The following is a 22574-nucleotide window of genomic DNA, read 5'->3' as shown; positions in this document are numbered from 1 at the left end:
TAGATTCTCCCCACCTTGTTTTTGTGGGGTTGGGCGGAGGATGGTGTCCGAGAATAAGCTGGTGCGTCTGTTTCGGCTCTTTCGCCTTCCTGCTTTCAGCGCTCTGGGGTCCCTGGATGGGGAGCACAGTGGGGACCGAGCGCTCGCAGAGGAGGAGCAGCCTCCTGCAACAGAGCCCCCGGCGCTCCGGCCTCGGGGTCTGAACACTGGGCAGCCTTTATAAGGCTGCTCCCCTCCCACCCAGAATTCCTACATCAGTGGTTAAAAAATGCAAGCCTTTTCAGGTTAAATGTAGCTCTTCTAGAAAGCTTTTTCCCAGAGTGTATTTTTTGTTCAGGGGTAGCAGCAGCGGCAGCAGTAGGGGTAGTAAAGGGTAAATGTTCTTGATACATTTTAGTTACTTAGTAGCGTTCAGCATTTGTTTTTATTTTGTGAAATCACTGTCTGCCATCGCTGATGGAGCCTTCGGTGTGAAATAACCGAAAATGACGCTTTACTGAACAGCGATGTAAATCGAGAGGACCGTGGCAGATACGTGATAGTCCTCGGAAATGACTGTTTCTTCCGATATTCAAGACTTCGGAAGGTTTTAAGTTTGGTTTACTTTTAATTCCTCTTACTATCTAGTGAGTGAAGGAAATTATGGAGCGCCCTTATTAGTGAGTCACCATGGGAAAAATAGGTTGCGTCGCTCGCTCCTGAGCAGCTTGGATCAGGAAATGGAAGCAGCGGCAGCGGAGCTCCGCTCTTTCAAATGGAGGATCATTGATTCTGTTGGTGGTTGCTGTTACTGGGGTATTAAATCTTCACCGCTGGAACGCGCGTCTGCGCGTGTCCGCGTGTGAAAAGGAGCCTGGAATAGTGAGGCCATTCATAACCCACTAAAGCTGTCCTCGGCGAGACTGGAGGAGGCGCGCTTCCAGGGACTCCCGGTGTTTACTACGTTGTGCTGAGAAACCAGGCAGCGGGAAGGCAGGAGCAAAAACTCGCCTGTGTCCCCTGTGACAAAGGGGAGATCTCGGGCTCGTGGGGAAGCAGATGGGAACTCGCTCCCTGGCGCTGCTCCACCCCTTACCCCATACGGAGGCCCCGTATCTTCAATGTTTTGGTGGAAAAATCATTTAGGCGCAAGATTATTGGAGTGGAAAAGCCACTTAGATGCACTTGCTTTTATCTTCTTGCGGACCTTCTCTGTAGGTCTCCGCCTGGGAAATTCGTAGGCACCGACGTGCAAACACGTGCATTGCAGCATTTGCTTTGCCCCTCAGTATTACGTGGCCAGAAGTGTCATTTCGGCATTATGCAGATTCTAGAAAGAGTGTCTGCCTGTCGGGGGCAGTTTGACTCCCCTGGCGAGATGAGAGGTTCGAGAGGAAAAAGGAAGTCATCCGAGGGAGTCTTGGAAGGTTTTTAAGTAGATGGTGCTGCCGTCCGGCCTGTGTGAATGACTTTCTAAAATGGCGGCCAGGACCCACTTTATGTGGGAATCAGCAGAGCTGATCTCAGAATGCACAGAGGGAGGAGCGGGCGGAGGATGCGAGCTGCCTTGGAAGGCGGCGGTCTGCAGAAACGTTTCAGTGTTAAAGACGGTTTAGCTGGCACATTGCTCAGGACTGCATTTAAAGCAGTGTGTTACCTATTGCAGAGCAAAAGCAGATGCTATTGGTAAAAGCAGATTATCTTAAAACTAAGTAGACCGAGTGTCCCTGACACTCCTTTATATTTTTAAAACGACTTTTGAGAATTTTAAACATGTTTGCTCTTATGTTTGGATAGATAGTGCATTCTTAGTGGGTTTAGAGAGTGTAAAAAGGTTTACAGAAAAATCTTCCCTTTACCCCAACCCTGGGAATTCCAGTTCCCACCCCTCACCCCCTACTCCCCTAACAGGTAATCTCTATGTCTGGCTTCTTGTTTATCCTTAAACGTGTACCAGAAATATTCTTGCTGATCCAGCTGTGGCGCTAAATGGACTTTGTTTGGAGAAATTCAAGGTCTTTTATCCTTATTGTAGAGAACGTTTTGTAAAATCTGAGATTGCTATAGGGAGGGAAGCTAAATGTGAATAAGTGAAAGGGATAAAACAGTGGTTGGACCAGAATAGTAGCTTTGCAAGAAAATTGAAGAATATTGACTTCTGATGTCTTCTAGAAATCATAATGAGAAAAACCATGCCTATACCTATACTAAGACTGAGGTTAAAGTACCTACTTTCACTGTTTTCCCTAGCTGATTTCAACATTAACTAATAACTGTTTTACGGGATTAAGTAGTGTACACTGGGAATACATTATATAAAATGTTTCAAAATGAATGTTCTTGTAATGGTGATTAGGCTTGTAGTAAGTGTTTGAATTTTAAAGAATGATTCAAAGAGACAGCTTTGGGAGCAGGGTAGTTGAGAAGCATTTTGGGATGGGGGTCGATCAGAGCCAATTCTTTTATTTATATTTTGATCAGTGTTTGGTAGAAAATAGATTGAAGGAAGCTTGCTGATTTGGCTTTTTTCTCTGTGCCAAAGAAACACCAAACCTTTAGAATGTAATCAGAACATTTTCAAAATTTGGCTTTACTTTCTTGCAATAAGAATAATATAATGTGCTCATTATTTTAACAGCATTCAATATACTGATTGAAAAGAATTAAGTATTTCTGAATCAAATTTTATTTAACAAAGATCCATTGCAGAGACTGTATTTGCACAATAGAGAAAGTCCTTTTCTTTGTATGGTGTGTTAGCTGGATTGAAGGGGGATGGGAGGAGTTATACAACAATTGGTTGCTGTCTTAGTTGTTAGAGGGAGAGGTGTGTGTGCTGAGGCAGCTCCCTGAATTAGAATGAGCCAATGAATAAAACCCTTTAGAAGGAAAAAAACTCTCTATTTTATTTTCAGATTTGAAGTAAATCTCATATACAGGTTCTTCCCGTCCATTCTCAGTTCTAAAGAATAGGTTGAAGATCTTACAGAGGGTGAGCAAGGTAGTAATTCATGTAAAAATTTTTGTCAAAGAATGAAACTCAGTTTTAGCTGGTATGTATGTTACATTACATGAATTTGGATAGCTTTACTTCTGGGACACAATAATAAAGTATTGTGGTAGAGTTTCCTTATCTTCACATACTCTATGACTAGAGATATATTTAGACTTAAACAAATTTGACTCATCCTAGCCTGCATCACTGCTTTATGGTTTATTCTTTTAGGCTGAGCCGGTTTCTATGAAGAAACACCTCTGTTTCTGAATGTTATAATTTTGAATACCTATTTTTGTGATAGGCTTTTGCACATTAAAACAATGAAGTAAAATACTTTTATACTTATCTTGAAAAATAGCATTAAAAATTAACACAGAATGCTTGAAATTTTGTATTTTATTTCTTGAGTTAGAAATGCCGCTGGCAGATTGGAGGAGAACAGAGGGCTCAGTGCCAAGAAGAAAGAAGGTGTTTGACTTGTGTAGAGGGCACCTTTTTCCAACTACCTTTCTTGTAGACTGATTACTCAGGTGTTGTATTGTTTGGTATGCTTATGAAGAGATTTCAGGCTTGAATTTGGAGACATTTTTAATCTTGTGAGCACTAATGCTTCAGAAAGACGTACAGATGTTACAGGGATAGTGGTAATTTGAAATTTTTTCCAAATAGTCTTCCAAGTCTCATTTTCCCCTTAGTTTCAAATTTTGCTCAAATTTTTTAAAAAACTGAATTTTTTTTGTGAAAACTAGCATATTCTGATTGGGAACTATATGTTTGTTTTTTTTTGCTTTTTCTTTTAAGAGTCCCTAGTGTTTGAGCTGTATTAAACTAGTCCACAGTATTTAGAGTAAACATTGCAGTCTGAAAATACCTTGAGTGTATATAATCGTTAAAATTGTGCTCCCCAGTGTAATTATTGGATGCTTTGAAATAAATTGTTGTTCATCAACTCTAAATAGACATATATTAGTCTGTTGAACAAGGAGACTAACTAAAGTAACACTTTTCTATATTAAAAACACTTTAATTTTTTCTTTATTATATGCCTTCTATCTGCTTATATTTTGAGTGAAAATAGCATGCTCTGTTGTGGAAATCAATTAGGATGTTTAATCAGCTTATTATAAATTATATAATTTTGTGTGCTGCTAGCTTTTTTTTAGTATGTGGAAGTATGCTTTGCAGTGAGGTGTTCTTGGTGTAATGTTAAAGTATTGAGACAGTCACATTTTTTTCCCCTTACATGTGTCTCTCTCTGCCAAGTTAAAAATTTTAAACATCTTAAAAAAACCCACAGTGGTATGTCTCTATAAAATCCTAACTTAAATTTAGTGAATTCTTGGATTAATTACTTAGGATTTCATTTTGATTATAGGATGAATTGAAATCTAGCATGTTTAAAGATTTTTATTATAAGAGAACTGCTCCGTTTCTTACAGTTAAGGAATATTTGTGGAACATTCAAATGGAAAACATTTATTATTACTTTTGTTTTATACTTGGTTCTAGGTTTTTGGTCCAGCATTAAACTTCGGGATTATGTGTATGTCTTTGTATCTTTGTATTAGATGCTGAGTTTCGGTTACATTGACAAATGAAATGAAGATTTTTCTGGTTATATCTTGTATTGATTTTGTTACAGTCTTAATCATGTTTATGCACAGTATATGTACTCTTACATATGATCCATTTATAATTTCTTTGGGCTTCCCTGGTGGTTCAGATGATGAAGAATCTGCCTGCAGTGCAGGAGATCTGGGTTCAATCAAAGGATTGGGAAGATCCCCTGGAGAAGGGAATGGCTACCCTATCCAGTATTTGTGCCTGGAGAATTCCATGGACAGAGGAGCCTGGTGGGCTGTAGTCCATGGGGTTGCAAAGAGTTGGACAGTACTAAGCGACTAACATAGTTTCTTTGATTCTTAAAATAGGCTCAGTGATTTTTCTTTTTTTAACTTTCACCCAATCATTTTATTCCTTTTATTTAAAAACTAAAATATTTGTACTCTGCTTAAAAACATTTTGTATTTTACATTTGACATATAGTGATTTGCATCTTTTGTAAGTCAGTAAATTGGTAGGTATGAATTTTTTTTCAGGCATTACTTTTTTTTAAAGAATAATAGAGCCCACTAAAGAAGTTTGTCAGCTTTTTTTTTTTAAAGATTTATTTAATTATTTATTGGCTATGGTGGGTCTTCGTTGCTTCAAGCAGGCTTTCTCTAATTGTGTCTAGTTGTGGCAAGTGGGGGCTACTCTTGGCGGTGTGAGGGCTTCTCGTTGCAGTGGCTGCTCTTGTTGAGGAGCACAGGCTCTAAATGTGTGGGCCTCAGTAGTTGCAGTGCATGGGCTTAGTAGCTGTGGCACACAGGCTTAGTTGCTTCATGGCATGTAAGATCTTCCCAGACTAGGGATCAAACCAGTGTCCCTTGTGTTGCAAGGCAGATTCTTAACCACTGGACCACCAGGGAAGCCCTTCAACTATTACTTTTTAAAATTCATGCTTCATGCTGTCTGCATTAAAGGCTCTTTTTTACTCAAGATTTAAAATTTTTTATTAATTTTTTTTTCCCCCAGGGAGCTGCATGTTGTGGCATGTGGGATCTTAGTTCCCCAACCATGGAACCAGCCCATGCCCTCTGCAGTGGAAGTGTGGACCCCTAGCCACTGGACTGCCAGGGAATTCCCCACTCAAAATTATTTAAGTCATCTGAGATTAAAAGAAAAAATATATTAAAAGTTTAGCACTTTACTATATCAAAAGGATATTAGATTGTTCAGTGAAAACTATTGCCATTTAGACCAGAATTTAGGAGGAGGTACTTAAATTTGTCTTGGAAAATGCTGTATCTTTATTTTCACTAACTTCTTATCAGAATTTAGCATTTCTGTCAACTCTTAACTGTATTGTAGTGTAGTACCAGCATGGTAGTATGAGCAGTACCTGTGATGATCGCCAACACCAATCAGATGTATTTTCATATTTCACATTACGGTTGTTGCAGACATCTCATTTATGCTCATCACAACTTGAAATGACAATAACTTTTAGACCTGCTAAATACTTCTATTTAACGCATTAATAAAGATGTATACACACACACACACATATACACACACACACACATATATATGTTTGTGTATATATGGGGGCTTCCCTGGTGGCTCAGATAGTAAAGAGTCTTCCTGCAGTGTGGGAGACCTGGGTTCAATCCCTGGGTCAAGATCTGTGTCTATGTATGTGCAGATTACTGCAGACAGCATGAAGCATGAATCTCTCTCTCTACACACACACACACACACACACACATGATACTGTATGGTCAATCTGTGTTGTGGATATACTTTTAAAATTCTACCTTGGAGAATTTGAACATACACAAAAAGTAGAAAAATAGTAAATTAATCCTGTGTACCATTTAGCTCCAGTGACCATCAACCATGACTTATTCTGCTTTATGAGGAAAAAGAAAACACAGTAAGGGATGGCGAGTAATGGGGGTGGCGTGATGAGGAAGGCCTCTTTGAAAAGATAACATTTGATTCACAGGAATGAAGACCAGTCCAAATAACTAGATCCACTGCCTAACCGTTATTTTTTTCATTTAAAATTTATTTTGAAATAGTTAAGGAAAAGTACAAAGAATTCCCACATTCCCTTCGCACAGATTCCTCAGTTGTTAGCATTTTGCCAAATTTCTTCCATTACCTTCTCTTGTTGTCTCCTGGCATATCATCCTTTCACCCTTTATTCTCCAGTGTGTACCTCCCGAAAACAAAGACACTTCTGCATTTCACCGTACAGTATTCTCAGCCAGGAAATCAACACTGGTATAACAGTATTAGCCAATCCATAGACCTCATTCAAATGATGCCAGTCATCCCAGCAATGTCCCTCTTTCCTTTTTGATCCAGGATTCTAGCCAGTACCATGTATTGCCTTTGGTTGTTGGGTGTCATCCTTCTGTAACAGTTTCTTACTCTTAATTCTCATGTGCCTCATAGCCTTAAAGAACATAGTTCTTTTAGTCTGTAGGCTGACCTTCCACCCAGGTCTGTCCAATATTACCTTGTGACCAGATCACGTCATGCTTTGTTGGCAGATATATCACAGAAATAATTCTGTGCTTTATCAAAATATGGAAACAGTATGGCTCCATCCCACACTGGTGATGTTAACTTTGATCACCTAGTAAAATTAGTGTCTTCACTATTTCCCCCCTTTTATTTGATTAACATTTTATGGGAAGATATCCAATATTGTACTCATAGTCTTTTTTCCATCATCAGCCCTAAACCCGGTAGCCTTAACATCCTTTGATAACTTTTTTTAATGTTTTCATTTTTGTTTGGCTGCATTGGGCCTTGGTTGTGGCATGTGGAATCTAGTTCCCTGATCAGGGATTGAACCCAGGCTCCCTGCACTGGGAACTAGGAGTCTTAACTGGACCACCAGGGCAGTCCCCTCATTGTTAACTCTTGACTGTATTATATACTGCTGTGATTGTTGCAAATGATAATCTAGTACTGTGATTACTTCCTCAGTAATTCTGCTGTAGGTAAGAATTTTCCATATATATATTTGGAAATATATGTATATATTTTTATGTACATATATAAATATATATTTATACATATGTACAAAGTATAAATATGTACATTGAGAATATATATACATTTTGAATAAAGGTGAAAGAGAGTGAAAAAGCTGACTTAATACTCAGCATTCAAAAAATGAAGATCATAGCACCCAGTCCCATCACTTCATGGCAGATAAATGGGGAAACAATGGAAACAGTGCAGACTTTATTTTCTTGGGCTCCAAAATCACTGCAGATGGTGACCGCAGCTTGCTCCTTGGAAGAAAAGCTATGACCAACCTAGACAGCATATTAAAAAGCAGAGATATTACTTTGCCAACAAAGGTCCATATAGTCAAAGATACAGTTTTTCTGGTAGTCATGTATGGATGTGAGAGTTGGACCATAAAGAAAGCTGAGCGCTGAAGAATTGATGCTTTTGAACTGTGGTGTTGGAGAAGACTCTCGAGAGTCTCTTGGACTGCAAGGAGATCCAACCAGTCAATTGTAGAGGATATCAATCCTGAATATTCATTAGAAGGACTGAGGCTGAAGCTGAAACTCCAGTACTTTGGCCACCTGATGTGAAAAGCCGATTCATTAGAAAAGACCCTGATGCTGGGAAAGATTGAAGGCAGGAGGAGAAGAGGATGACAGAGGACAAGATGGTTGGATGGCATCACCGACTCAATGGACATGAGTTTGAGCAAAGCTCCTGGAGATGGTGAAGAACAGGGAAGCCTGGTGCTGCAGTCCATGGGATTGTAAAGAGTCGGACACGACCAAGCAACCAAACAACAGCAATATATATTTGGAAATATGCATGTACATACAGGCACACATATATATGATTTCCATTTTTTTCTGTAGGTTGTAATTCAGGGCTTGCTTATTTTGATACCTAAATCATCCTAGATTTGACCAGTGGGAACCCCTTCAAATTGGCTACTTTGCCCTTTTGCTATCTCCCCACTATTCTCTTAAACATTTATTTCTGGCAACAACAAAGGCTCATCTTGTATTTTCCCTCCCCTAGTCCTGGAATCAACCATTTGTCCAAGAAACTCTTGGTTCTTTTCATGAGGGATGGTATTTAGAAACCAAGATCTGGGTGCAAGTTTTCTCATTGGTACAGAGATAAGAGGATGTGTATTGTGTGTGTATATGTATACAACCTGTTCATTGACTACATTAAAGCTTATGACTGTAGATCACAAGCTGGAAAATTTTTTAAGAGATGGAAATACCAGATGATCTTATTTGTCTCCTGAGAAACCTGTTTGTGGGTCAAGAAGCAGCAATTAGAACCTTACACAGAACAACTAACCAGTTCAAAATTGGGAAAGGGGTATGAGAAGGCTGTATATCATCACCCTGCTTATTTAACTTCTTTGCAGAGTACATCATGCAGAATGGCAGGCTGGATGAATCACAAGCTGGAATCAAGATTGCAGGGAGAAGAGTCAGCAACCTCAGATATGCAGATGATACCACTCTAATGGCAGAAAGTGAAGCGGAACTAAAGAGCCTCTTGATGAAGGTGGAAGAGGAGAATGAAAAGGCTGGCTTAAAATTCAGCATTCAAAAAACTAACATCATGGCATCTCATCCCATCATTTCATGGCAAATAGATGGGGAAAAAGTGGAAGCAGTCACAGATGTTATTTTCTTGGGCTCCAAAATCACTGTGGACAGTGACTACAGCCTTGCTTCTTGGAAAGGTATGACAAACCTAGACTAGTCAATCCTAAAGGAAGTCAACTCTGAATATTCATTTGAAGGACTGATGCTGATGCTGAAGTTCCAATACTTCGGCCAACTGAAATGAAGAACTGACTTACTGAAAAAGACTCTGATGCTGGGAAAGATTGAAGGCAAAAGAAGAGGGTGGCAGAGGATGAGATGTTATCACTGACTCAATGGATGTGAATCTGAGCAAACTCCAGGAGATAGTGAAGGACAGGGAAGCCTGATGTGCTGCAGTCCATAGGGTCACAAAGAGTTGGACACGACTTGGCAACTGAGCACCACCACCACCAAATGTATACATATATATACATTACATGTACCACTATATCATATATTTAAAAGCTGTGTTCACACATGTTTCCATACATGAAGATTCTTTCTGAACTCCCCATTTCCATGTTTTTAAACTGCTTCTCAGACAGTGAGAAACCTGACTGTTGTTATTCTCAATGTATTTGCTTCTTTACCTAGAGTCATGTTCTCAGTGTAGCTAATAGCCCAGCCACTCTGCCTCATCTACCTTTGGGCTCCTCACCCCTGCTGCCGCTACATCAAATCCTCTCTCTCTTGCCTATTCTCTTTGAAAACCGACACTGGGGGGGGGGGTGAAAGGCAAGGCAAGGAAGGTGGAAGTGGAAATTACTTGAATGTTTTTGTCTTCAATTTTTACCTTATAGGAGACAACTTGTGGATGGATGAATCACCTGCCTCTAATGCCATTTATAGGCAGATTTAGAGCAACCTCACTTTTTAAACTGTTGGTTTTGATTCTACTTCTCCACTGACTTTATGACATGAGGTTAATCACAGGATCAATATGAGCTGTATTATATGCTTAGTCATTCAGAAGAGGGAATGGTAAGAAACTTGTTTTTTAGGAATAACATTAGGTCCCATCATTGCTCCATGTATTTGGGTGTTAGTCATTCACTTTATGTGATATCTCAGCAAATTTTGCTCTTGTTCTACTTCCCCCCAAACCTTACTGACCTCAACCTTATTTCTTTTTTTGTTTTAACTTAAATTTTAAAAAAGTAATTTTAAATTAGTAAATTTTAATTTAATTCTTAATTGAAGTATAATCGACATAACCTTATATTGATTTCAGGTATACAACATAATAAAATTTTATTTGTATATATTGCAAAATGATTACCATTAGTTAACATTCCTCATCATACATAGTTATAAAAACCATTTTTTTTCTCGTGATGAGGGCTTTTAAGATTTACTCTCATAGGAACTTTCACAGTATTAACTACAGTCACTGTGCTATACGTTATGTCCCTGTGACATTCACTTTATTACTGGAAGTTTGTATCTTTTGAGCCCTTTCGTTCCACCCATCTCCACACTCACCAGGCGCTGATCTTTTTTCTGTATCAATAAACTTTTTTTGTTTTAAAGAATTCCCATGTAAATGAGATCAAATGGTATTTGTCTTTGTCTGACTTATTTCACTTAGTATTATGCCCTCAAGTTTTATTCATTTTGTTCCAAATGTCAAGATTTCCTTTTCTGTGGCCGAATAGTATTCCATTCTGCGTGTGTGTACATATATACACAGCCCATATGTCACATCTTCTTTATCCATCCATTGATCTGTGGATACAGATTGTTTCTGTATCTTGGCTTTTGGTAATAAATGAATATTGCAGTGAACGTGAGGATGCATATATCTTTTCAAATTAGTGTTTTTGTTTTCCTTGGATATATACCAGAAGTGGAATTGCTGTCATATGGTAATTCCATTGTTAATTTTTTGGTGAACCTCCATACTGCTTTCTATAGTGGCGGCACTCAACTTTCTTTTTCCCCCTCCCTGTATATTACTCTTCGTCCCTGTCCAAAGAATTGCTTAATAAGTTAAGAACTGTATTCCTTTGCACAAGCCCTACAATGTGTATAGTTGGTATTATTTTGAAGTAGCTTCCAGACATCTTACTTAATCCATAAATATTTCAGTGTTTATCTCTAGAAGATATGCACCAATACTGTGGTATATCTGTATTTCAAATACTCAGTCTGACTGGGGCATTTGAATAGGGATATACCATTGGCTCAATTACAAACTTGAGCCAGTACTCAAGTTTGCAATTGCTTTAAGAATTTTTTTTTTTAACTCAAGCTCTAAATAAAATACTTAAGATTTATTTTAAAAATTTTGTTGAGGTAAAATTTGCATACAATAAAATGTACCTGCTTCAAGTGTTGAGTTTGTTGAATTTTGAGTAATGTAGGCATCCTTGTAATCACCACCACTACCACAGTCAAGATACTACATTTATTTACTTATTGATGGACATTAAACTATTTAAATTTTTTTTAATCTGTAAGTTTTAATCTCTCTTTACAGCTTAATTTGTTGGAAATCAGGTTGACTGTAGAGTTTCTCATAGCATGTGTTTTGCTGATTACATTTTTGTCCTGTGGTATACATTAACATCACCTTTTGTCCTGTGTATTTCCTATATGTTCAAAAGGGCCTATTTTTGAATATTTGATAACTGTTTCAATATAATTGGTTTCCTTGTAATTCATGCATTTTATTTTCCTTATGACCCCCTAGACTGTAGCCTGCCAGGCTGTTCTGTCCGTGGAATTTTCCAGGGAAGAATACTGGAGTGGGTTGCCATTTCCTTTTCCAGGAGATCTTCCCAACCCAGGAATCGAACCCAAGTCTCTTGCATTGTCAGGGGGATTCTTTACCACTGAGCCTTTAATTTAATAATATTCTGAGAAAGGGTTTATAGATTTCACAAGACTGTCAAAGCAGTCCAGGGAAAAAAGTTTAAGAAACATTGGTTTAGGCAAACCATTAGGTTAAGAGTAGAATGCTAGCAGTATATTTAAGTATTGATTTTAGCCTTGACCTAAAAAGGTTCAGGTTAAAAAGTTAATCACTGAAAAACTTTGACTTGAAAATGAGATGAAGTAGTGTCCTTTGAAATAGCTTGATTCTTTCCCTCTTTTTCCTCATTGTAAACAGATTCAGTTCAGTTCAGTTGCTCAGTCGTGTCCGACTCCTTGCAACCCCATGAATCGCAGCACGCCAGGCCTCCCTGTCCATCACCAACTCCCGGAGTTCACTCAGACTTACGTCCATCGAGATGGTGATGCCATCCAGCCATCTCATCCTCTGTCGTCCCCTTCTCCTCCTGCCCCCAATCCCTCCCAGCATCAGAGTCTTTTCCAATGAGTCAACTCTGCACATGAGGTGGCCAAAGTACCGGAGTTTCAGCTTTAGCATCATTCCTTCCAAAGAAATCCCAGGGCTGATCTCCTTCAGAATGGACTGGTTGGATCTCCTTGCAGTCCAAGGGACTCTCAAGAGTCTTCTCCAACACCACAGTTCAAAAGCATCAATTCTTCGGTGCTCAGCTTTCTTCACAGTCCAACTCTCACATCCATACATGACCACTGGAAAAACCATAGCCTTGACTAGATGTACCTTTGTTGGCAAAGTAATGTCTCTGCTTTTGAATATGCTATCTAGGTTGGTCATAACTTTTCTTCCAAGGAGTGTCTTTTAATTTCATGGCTGCAGTCACCATCTGCAGTGATTTTGGAGCCCAAGAACTGCTCTTTTTCTTGGGGAATTTTTTTCTATTTTTTTTCATCCTCCTCCCTCCCCCATTTATCCTAAAAATCATGGCATCTTTAGGTTTTTAGGATTATTCCTTTTAGTCAGCTTTAATTCTTTTAATGATGTGAATTTCAAGCACATCCAATGTTAGAATTAAATGCCATATTAGATATTGATTTCTGTTATATAGATGGGTCTAGCCTTAAAGAAAACAAGATTTGTTAAAAATCTCAATTTATGGAGTGTCTTTAATTCAGTTAGTATGTGATATTGTATATAAAACAAGACAGGGAATTCCCTGGCATTCCAATGGTTAGAACTCCATGCTTTCACTGCCTAGGGCCTGGGTTCAGACCCTCATTGGGGAACTAAGATCCTGTAAGCCATGTGGTGCAGCAAAAAAGGACAAAATAGGAAACTAACTCTTCAGTAACACATTTATTATCTAAAGTCGGTACATTTATTTTCTCCAATAAATTAAATGGGTTGGATTTTAAGATTTCTGAGGTCTTTTTAGTTTAGAAAATCTTGTTCTAGGGCAAACTATGAACATGTTAGAACTGGTAAAGGGTCTTTATTGGCATGGATAAATATTTAATGACAAAACAAGGTATAAAATGGGACATGTAACATGATCTCTATCAGTCACTTCAGTTCTGTCACTCAGTCGTGTCCGACTCTTTGTGACCCCATGGACTGCAGCATGCCAGGCCTCCCTGTCCATTGCCAACTCCTGGAGTTTACTCAAACTCTTGTCTGTTGAATCAGTGATGCCATCCAGCCATCTCATCCTCTGTCATCCCCTTCTCCTCCTGCCTTCACTCTTTCCCAGCAGGGTCTTTTCCAGTGAGTCAGTTCTTCATTCACATCAGGTGGCCAAAGTATTGGAGTTTCAGCATCAGCCCTTCCGATCAATATTCAGGACTGATTTCCTTTAGGATGGACTGGTTGGATCTCCTTGCAGTCCAAGGGACTCTCAAGAGTCTTCTCCAACACCACAGTTCAAAAGCATCTATTCTTCGGTGCTCAGCTTTCTTTACAGTCCAACTCTCACATTCATACATGACTACTGCAAAAACCATAGCTTTGACTAGACGGACCTTAGTTGGCAAAGTAATGTCTCTGCTTTTTAATATGCTGTCTAGGTTGGTCATAACTTTCCTTCCGAGGAGCAAGTGTCTTTTAATTTCATGGCTGCAGTCACTATCTGCAGTGATTTTGGAGTCCCAAAAAATAAAGTCTGTCACTGTTTCCACTGTTTCTCCATCTATTTGCTATGAAGTGATGGGACCAGATGCCATGATCTTAGTTTTCTGAATGTTGAGCTTTAAGCCAACTTTTCCACTCTCCTCTTTTCACTTTCAAGAGGCTCTTTGGTTCTTCTTCACTTTCTGCCGTAAGGGTGGTATCATCTGCATATCTGAGGTTATTTGTATTTCTCCTAGCAGTCTTGATTCCAGCTTGTGCTTCATCCAGCCCAGCGTTTCTCGTGATGTACTCTGCATATAAGTTAAATAAGCAGGGTGACAGTATACAGCCTTGATGTACTCATTGCCCTATTTAGAACCAGTCTGTTGTTCCATGTCCAGTTCTGACTGTTGCTTCCTGGCCTGCATACAGATTTCTCAAGAGGCAGGTCAGGTGGTCTGATATTCCCATCTCTTGCAGAATTTTCCAGAGTTTGTTGTGGTTCACACAGTCAAAGACTTTGGCGTAGTCAGTAGAGCAGAAAAAGATGTTTTTCTGGAACTCTCTTGCGTTTTCGATGATCCAGCGGATGTTGGCAATTTGATCTCTGGTTCCTCTGTCTTTCCTGAATCCAGCTTGAACATCTGGAAGTTCATGGTTCACATACTGTTTAAGCATGGCTTGGAGAACTTTGAGCATTACTTTACTAGCGTGTGAGATGAGTGCAATTGTGCAGTAGTTTGAGCATTCTTTGGCCTTGCCTTTCTTTGGGATTGGAATGAAAACTGACCTTTTCCAGTCCTGTGGCCACTGCTGAATTTTCCAAATTTGCTGCCATATTTTCAAATTTGCTGGCAAATTTACTGGCATGATCTCTATGGGGCCGATGAAAATCTGTACATGTAACTCTCTCGTGTATATGCTCACTGTGTCAACTTTTGATACGAATGGTGTTTTGATTGATAACTGAAATCTTAAAGTGAGAGATGAATGAGTATAATATTAAAAGCTCTTGCAAGCCAAAGAAAAAGAAAATTTGGTTCTGCCTGTCATTCTTCATAATGAATAAGAGTCACTGGAATGCTGTGAAGATTTTAAAAAAGTATATATTAATGATTAGTTGGATAATAAAAGAGCTTACTATATCTAAATACTGTGTATCCATCATGCAAAAGATAGGCATATCAGTTCTTTTCAAGTGAATCATTCTGCTAAATAGCTATGCTTATCAATCAAAAATAGCCTTTCTTAGGTCCAAATTTAAGTGGTCTTTGTAAAGTTTCAAACAGTTTTAAATTATATTGCAGTTAATTTTTAAAAATGGTGTATGTGCCTTGTTATGCTAATCTAAGGTATATAAGAATATACTCTTAATTTTTCTTGTCACTTATAGCGCCCCATTTTATTTTACTTTTTAATGAACTAGCCCTTTCCATGGTGGTTTTTGACACAGATTATTCCATTTCAGCATAAGTTTGCTTTGCCAGCGTAAAAGTAGGTGTATAAAAGGAACTTGCATCACAGCTTGGGGTCTCACAGGGTTGTGACATTAGATTTCCTTTGTGTTGATCTTATTGGAAATTTGACGGTAAAACATTTTTGCTTATAAGAAAAAGCTTTTTAGTTCTAAAGATGATAATTAGACTAAAGTGTTGACTGAAGAAGTTTGCTTATTAATACTTTTGGGAATGATTGGATAGAGACTGGTGACTTAATAATTTAATGGATTTAATTTTGTGCAAGGTTTTTTTTTTAATTGGGAAGCATGATTATTTAAAAGTTTATAAACCATTGGAATTAAGTAGAAAAACCCAAATGCCTTTTAAGATTAGAGTGGTACATTTCTTTAATCTGGAAATACAGGTAGTCTTTAAAGATTTTACAAAACTACAATGGTGGATAAAAAGACTATGAAATTTGTGTATATTATAAAAAGATCACATTTCTGTCTTGATTTTATTCTATCTAAGCAACTAAATATTATGAAATTAGGATAGAAATGTAATCAAGTGAAATATTAGAAGGAATTTATAAATTTCTTAGTCTTTTTTAAACTGTTATTTTGTTACTACTACGAAGTAAGCCATAGATTAGAAGTTAGTTTCCTTTTCAGTGACTGTACTGTAATAGTCCTATTAAACCAGGTAGGGGAAGGCAACGGCACCCCACTCCAGTACTCTTGCCTGGAAAATCCCATGGACGGAGGAGCTGGGTGGTCTGCAGTCCATGGGGTCGCTGAGGGTTGGACACGACTGAGAGACTTCACTTTCACTTTTCACTTTCACGCATTGGAGAAGGAAATGGCAACCCACTCCAGTGTTCTTGCCTGGAGAATCCCAGGGACGGGGGAGCCTGGTAGGCTGCCCTCTATGGGGTCGCGCAGAGTCAGACACGACTGAAGCGACTTAGCAGCAGCAGCAGCAGCAAACCAGGTAGGAAGCACATTTTCTGAGATTCTGTTTTTATTTTCTTTAGATGTATACCCAGAAGTATTTTCAAAGAGACCTTTGCATTTATACCCCTTCCTTCCTTTCTTTCTTCTCTACCCTCCTTCCCTGAGGTCTTCATTGCTGCATGTGGGCTTTCTCTAGTTGCCTTGAGCTGGGGGTGGGGTCGGGGTGGGGGGGGAAACTCTTTGTTTTCTTTGGTGTGCGGTCTTCTCCCTGCAGTGGCTTCTCTGGTTGCAAACACAGGCTTCAGGCACCCGACCTATGGGCTCCATGGCTGAGGCTTCAGTTGTTGTGGTGCACTGGCTTAGTTACCCTGAGACATGTGGGATCCTCCTGGACCAGGGATTGAACCCATGTCCCTTGCATTAGCAGGCAGATTCTTATCCACTCTACTACCAGGAAAGTCTAAGTGAGTATTTTTGATTTCCAGTATTATGTTAGGAAAGGAAATTCTGACTTATGCTACAACATGGATGAACCTTGAAGACATCATGCTAGGTGAAATAAGTCACAGAAGAACAAACACTGTATGCGTCTACTTACATTAACTACCTGGAGCAGTCAAATTCATAGAGACAAAGTGGAATGGTGGTTCCATTTTTTGTTTTTAATTGTTATAAGCAGTACTGCTTACTAAGAAATCTTGTACACTGAGATGTGCAATTATACATGAATGAAAAATTCCTGTGAATGAAATTTCTGGGGATGTGTACTTAGTTCTGAATTTCTTTTTTCATTTATTTTTGACTGGGTCACAGGGCATGCGGAATCTTAGTTCACTGACCAGGGATCGAATCTGCACCCCCTGTGTTAGAAGCACAGAGTCCTAACCACTGGATGCTAGGAGTGTCCCGTTAATAAAGACACTATCAGATTGTCTTCCTTAGAGTTTATCTAATTTATACTCCTGCAGACAGTGTTATGAAAATATTATTTTCTTAGACTTTCATTGTTATCTAGATATTAATGTTTAGATTTTTGTTTTACATGGTACTCTTTTTGGATTTTTGAAATTTTGAGTGAAATTGTTAAAGAGTTTCCTGTTTAGGTATTTTGCCAATTTTTGGGGGAGGAGCTTCTGTCTCCTTTGATTTGCAGAAGTTTGTATATTTAGGAAATCACTTATTTCTCCATTTGCAGGTATTTTTCCCCATTTGTCTTGACTGCATTTTGCAATTTAGGAGCTATAATTTTTACATGGTTTAATTTATATGGTCTTTTCCTTTATGACATAGGTATTTTATCTCATGCTGAGAGTCTGTAGAAGACTGTACAACAAACTATTAATTATTTATTTTTGGCAGAGAGAGAACACAAATCAGTAAGCTGTTACAAATCATTCTCCACCCCCTTCTTTTTCCACAACTCCCCCATTCCTCCAAGTAGAGCAACATTTTAGAATATTAGCTTTTCCTAAAAATGAGGCTGGGAGCCTGTGGTTGACTTCTCTTTGCTGGATGTAGGGATTCTGAGTCTGTTTTTGCCATCTTTAGTTATTATTTGTACAGTTCTTACTCCAAAGATAGGGTGTGATTAAAGGGGAATATGTTAATTTTTTAAGAGTAGCTTATAGATATGTTTTATACATTTATACTGAAAGAACTCGGTATTGCTGTGAAATGAAGATAGGTTTTGCTTGTCATCTAATGGGTTTCTTATCTTCCTAGGCAGTCATGCCTGAATGTCTTCGATGTGTGCCCATTTACAGGAAACGAGGCATTCAGTTGATTCATTGAATAGGCCAAAAAGTTAGTTCGGGTATTCTGAAAACCCCGAATGAACAAAAACTTTTTGGCCAACCCAATATATTGAGGGTAACGTAGACACTTGTGACCAAAGGAGACATAAATTCTGATATATTAAAAGACAGTGACAGGGGCTTCCCTGGGAGTCCAGTGGTTAAGAGTCCACCTTGCAATGCAGGGGACACTGGTTTGATCCTTGGTTGTAGAATATCCCACATGCCCTGGGGCAACTGAGTCCATAAGCCACAACTACCATTTGTTTTTTAGAATAATTGCAGAGTTGTACAGCCATCACCACTGACACCAGAATATTTTTATCACTCCAGAATGAAACCTATTAGCAGTCATTCCCCATTCTTTCTTTTCCCCGACTTCTGGCATCCACGAATCTTTTCTACTTCTGTGTGTTTGTCTATTTTGGACCTTTTACGTATGAAATCATACAATATATGTAATTGGCTTCTTTTACTTAGTATATCTTCGAGATTCATCCATTGTTGTAGCATGTATTAGGACTTCATTCCTTTTTATTGCCGAATGACATTCCGTTGAATGGACCTACCACATTTTAAAAACTCCACTCAGCAATTGAACCTTTTTTTTGGCTATTATGAATAATGATATTGTGACATTTCTGTGTTTTTCTGTGGACATACATTTTCACTTCATATCTAGGAGAAGAATTGCTGAATTACATGGTTCTAAGTTGAACATTTTCAGGAACTTCCAAATTGATTTCCAAAGTGACTGTACCATTTTGCCATTTCACCAGCAATGCCTTAGGGTTTAGAAATCTTTGGAAAATCTTAGAAATCTTCTTATCCTAATCACTTGTTATTGTCTGTCATTTTTATTTTCGCCATTGTATTGAATGTGAAGTGTTATCTCACTATGGTTTTGGTTCTTATTTTCCTAAAGTCTGATGTTGTTAAGCGAATTTTTGTGTGTTTATTGGCTGTTTACCTTTTTGGGAGAAATTGCCCATATAGCCTTTGCCTATTTTTAAATTGCAATATGTCTTTTTCATTGTTGAGTTGTAAGAACTATCAGATAAATAATTTGCAAATATTTTCTATTTTCTGGGCTTATAGCAATTTTTCATCCTTTGGACAGGGTAAAACTATTAACTTGTAATTTGTGATTGTCATGCTAACAATTTAAATTTATCTTTGTCATTCTAGATAATTGTTAAAACAGGTTCTTCCTTTGGTTTTTAACTTATTTAAATTGATAATGAGACATATGACGTATTAAAATATCAACATCTTATTTGGTTATGTCCAAATTGCAGGAGTTTTACAATCTAAATATATGATTCTGAGCTACATACTACATTTAATGTGTTGATGTATGGGGAGTATCAGTAATTGTAAATGATGTAGCTTTAATGTCTACCTCCACTATGCTGAGGACCAGAAATAGCTGTGATTTATTTGAAAAGATTGGGATTGTACACTTAAATGGCTAAATAGCTAATTTTATGTTATATTTTATTGCAATGAAAATTTAAAAAAATTTGACCTGTGACTATATAGGAAAATTGTGGCCAGCTCCAGTTTAAATGCTGTTAAGAACCCCTGGAGGAGGACATGGCAACCCACTCCAGTATTCTTGCCTGGAGAATCCCATGGACAGAGGAGCCTGGCATAGGGTCCATAGACTTGCACAGAGTCAGACATGACTGAATTGACTTAGCACACACACACATAATGCATTTAAATGTCTAGCGGAGTCTGCATTTTGGTATTCTTGAAGGATTTGTAGTCACTGGTATAGGAAATAAAAGTCTAACACAGAGGGGAAACCAGTCTTTTGGTCTAAATATAGGATCAAGTCATTGATTTATAAATTTTGTAATTTCTTCATAAAATTTTATTACTATAAAAGGTTTCTATAAGTGTTGATGTTACAGCATTGTTACAGATAGCTTGGTGGTTGTGAAGGATATATTTATAACCCAACTGTTTGAGTTTGGAAGAGGAATGATTTTGAATATTTTAATAATGTAAAAAATTGTTGTTTAGTTGCAAAGTCGTGTCCAACTCTTTAGCAACCCCATAGACTGAGCCATCAGGAAAGCCCATAAATAGATGTGTAAGGGAGACCAGGTGAAAGTGAAGGTGAATTTGCTCAGTCCTGTCTGACTCTTTGCGACCCTATGGACTGTAGCCCACCAGGCTCCTCCCGTGGAATTTTCCAGGCAAGAGTACTGGAGTGGGTTGCCATTTCTTTCTCCAGGGATCTTTCTGTCCCAGGGATCGAACCTGGGTCTTTCACATTGTAAGCAGATGCTTTTACCATCTGAGCCACCAGGGAAGCCATCGCAGTAAATGTGGCATTATTTAGGGTTATTTTAAAACTCTCTCTTAAAAACTTTTAAGAACTATAGTGTATGTTGATAAATTTAATATTTTTTGATGGTGAACATTTTTGACCAAATAGAAACCAATGTAATATTTTTTGACTTGTGTTTTTGAAAACAAACCTTTTAGATTTTATATACTACAACTGGCAGCAATCAAATATGATTTCTCAAGTTTATGTTCTCATTTTTAAAAAGTTTAGGTTCTCTTGATTCTTTAAAGCTAGAAGTGAATTAACTTATTACTATAAGCAGTGACTATGTAACTTAAAAAATTCTGTGCATATTACTGGAGACTCTTTGATAGATTCTCTGAAAACCTATAGCTAAGGCTTGATGTTTTTAAAAAAAGGAAATATTATCTAATTGTGATTTTATTATTTTTGTTCTTTTTTTCTTTTTTAATTAGTAAATGTTAGGTAATGTTTCATCTTGAACACTTGAGGACTACTTGAGTACTATAGGAAATGTGTTGTTTTGAAAAGAGTAGACAAAACCAGGAAATCACGTTTACGTTTTGTTTTTGTTGTTCAGTTGCTAAGTTGTGTTCGACTCTTTGAGATCCCATGGACAACAGCATGCCAGGCTTCCCTGTCCTTCACTATCTTCTGAAGTTTGCTGAAACTCATATCCATTGAGTCAGTGATGCCATTCAACCATCTCATCTGTCACCCCTTTCTCCTCCTGCCCTTAATCTTTCCCAGCATCAAGGTCTGTTCCAGTGAGTCAGCACTGCATCAGGTTGCCGAAGTATTCAAGCTTCAGCATCAGTTCTTCCAGTGAATATTCAGGGTTGATTTCCTTTGGATTGACTCATTTGATCTTCTTGCTGTCCAAGGAACTCTCATGAGTCTTTTCCAGCGCCACAGTTCAAAAGCATCAATTCTTTGGTGCTTAGCCTTCTTTATGGTCCATCTATCACATCTGTACATGCTGAGTTTTTATGAATATGAAGAGTTAAGCAGCTTTTTTCTTTTTTTTTTTTTTAAGATTTGGGTGTTTCTAGTCTACTCAGTGTAAAAGAGTAATGTAATAGCTGATGAAGTTCTTTGTTAAATTGGAGACAAATTTGTATTTTGTTTCCAGAGTGTACTCTCCTTATATAACAATGATGGGGACTGTGAGCCCACCATTTTGATGAAGGAGGCCCATCTGACTTTGTTTTCATAATCTGTGCATTGAGTATTTGGTCCCTCTTTTCAGTATTGCATTTAGCTCTTTGTTATTCAGAATTTAAGCTTAAATATTTGTTTTTCCTGTAGTAGTTTGGCTTTTTTTTTGACGGAGAGTTGCCTGATGCTTCCCTCTTTTCTCTTTCTTCTTTCTAATAGAATAAACCTTTGTGCTCTTGGGCTGAAGTGATTAGTTGTGTATGTGTGTGCATGTTAAAATATACAAAATACAAAATTTATTATTTTAACCATTTGACGTGTACAGTTGGTGACATTACGTGCATTCACAAGGAAGTCCCTGGTGGTCCAGTGGTTGGATTTGGTGCTTTTACTGCCAGGGCTCCAGCTTCCATCCCTGGTTGGGGAACTAATCCTGGAAGATGCTTGGCATAGCCAAAAAAAAAGTGTACTTAAAATGTTATGTAACCATTAGCACTATTTCTAGAATTTTTTCATTCTATACAAAATTCCATTCTGTACCATTAAGCAGTATCTCCCCAACCTTTATTCTACTTTGTCTTCATGAATTGGTCTATTCCAGATACCTCATATAAGTGGAATCATAAATTAATTGTCCTTTTGTGTCTGGCTTATTTCATTTAGTATGATGTTTTCAAGGTTTATCCATGTTCTAGCACATATCAAAACTTCATTTCTTTTTATGTCTTAATATTCCATTTTATGTATATACCACATTTCATTTTATTCATTCATCCATTGATGGACACGGGTTGTTTCCATCTTTTGGTGTTTGTGAATAACGAC

At 38.0% G+C, this 22574-nt stretch overlaps 1 protein-coding gene across 1 annotated transcript in view; it reads left to right on the top strand.

Annotated features, from left to right (window-relative positions):
• SPEN (spen family transcriptional repressor) overlaps positions 1–22574 on the top strand; it is a 92540-nt gene that overhangs the window by 1072 nt on the left and 68894 nt on the right.

Source organism: Bos indicus x Bos taurus, chromosome 16 (assembly GCF_003369695.1).
Source record: "Bos indicus x Bos taurus breed Angus x Brahman F1 hybrid chromosome 16, Bos_hybrid_MaternalHap_v2.0, whole genome shotgun sequence".
Taxonomy (NCBI): Eukaryota; Metazoa; Chordata; class Mammalia; order Artiodactyla; family Bovidae; genus Bos; species Bos indicus x Bos taurus.
Note: the sequence above shows the minus strand (reverse complement) of the source record. Positions and strands in the feature narration are given on the sequence as shown.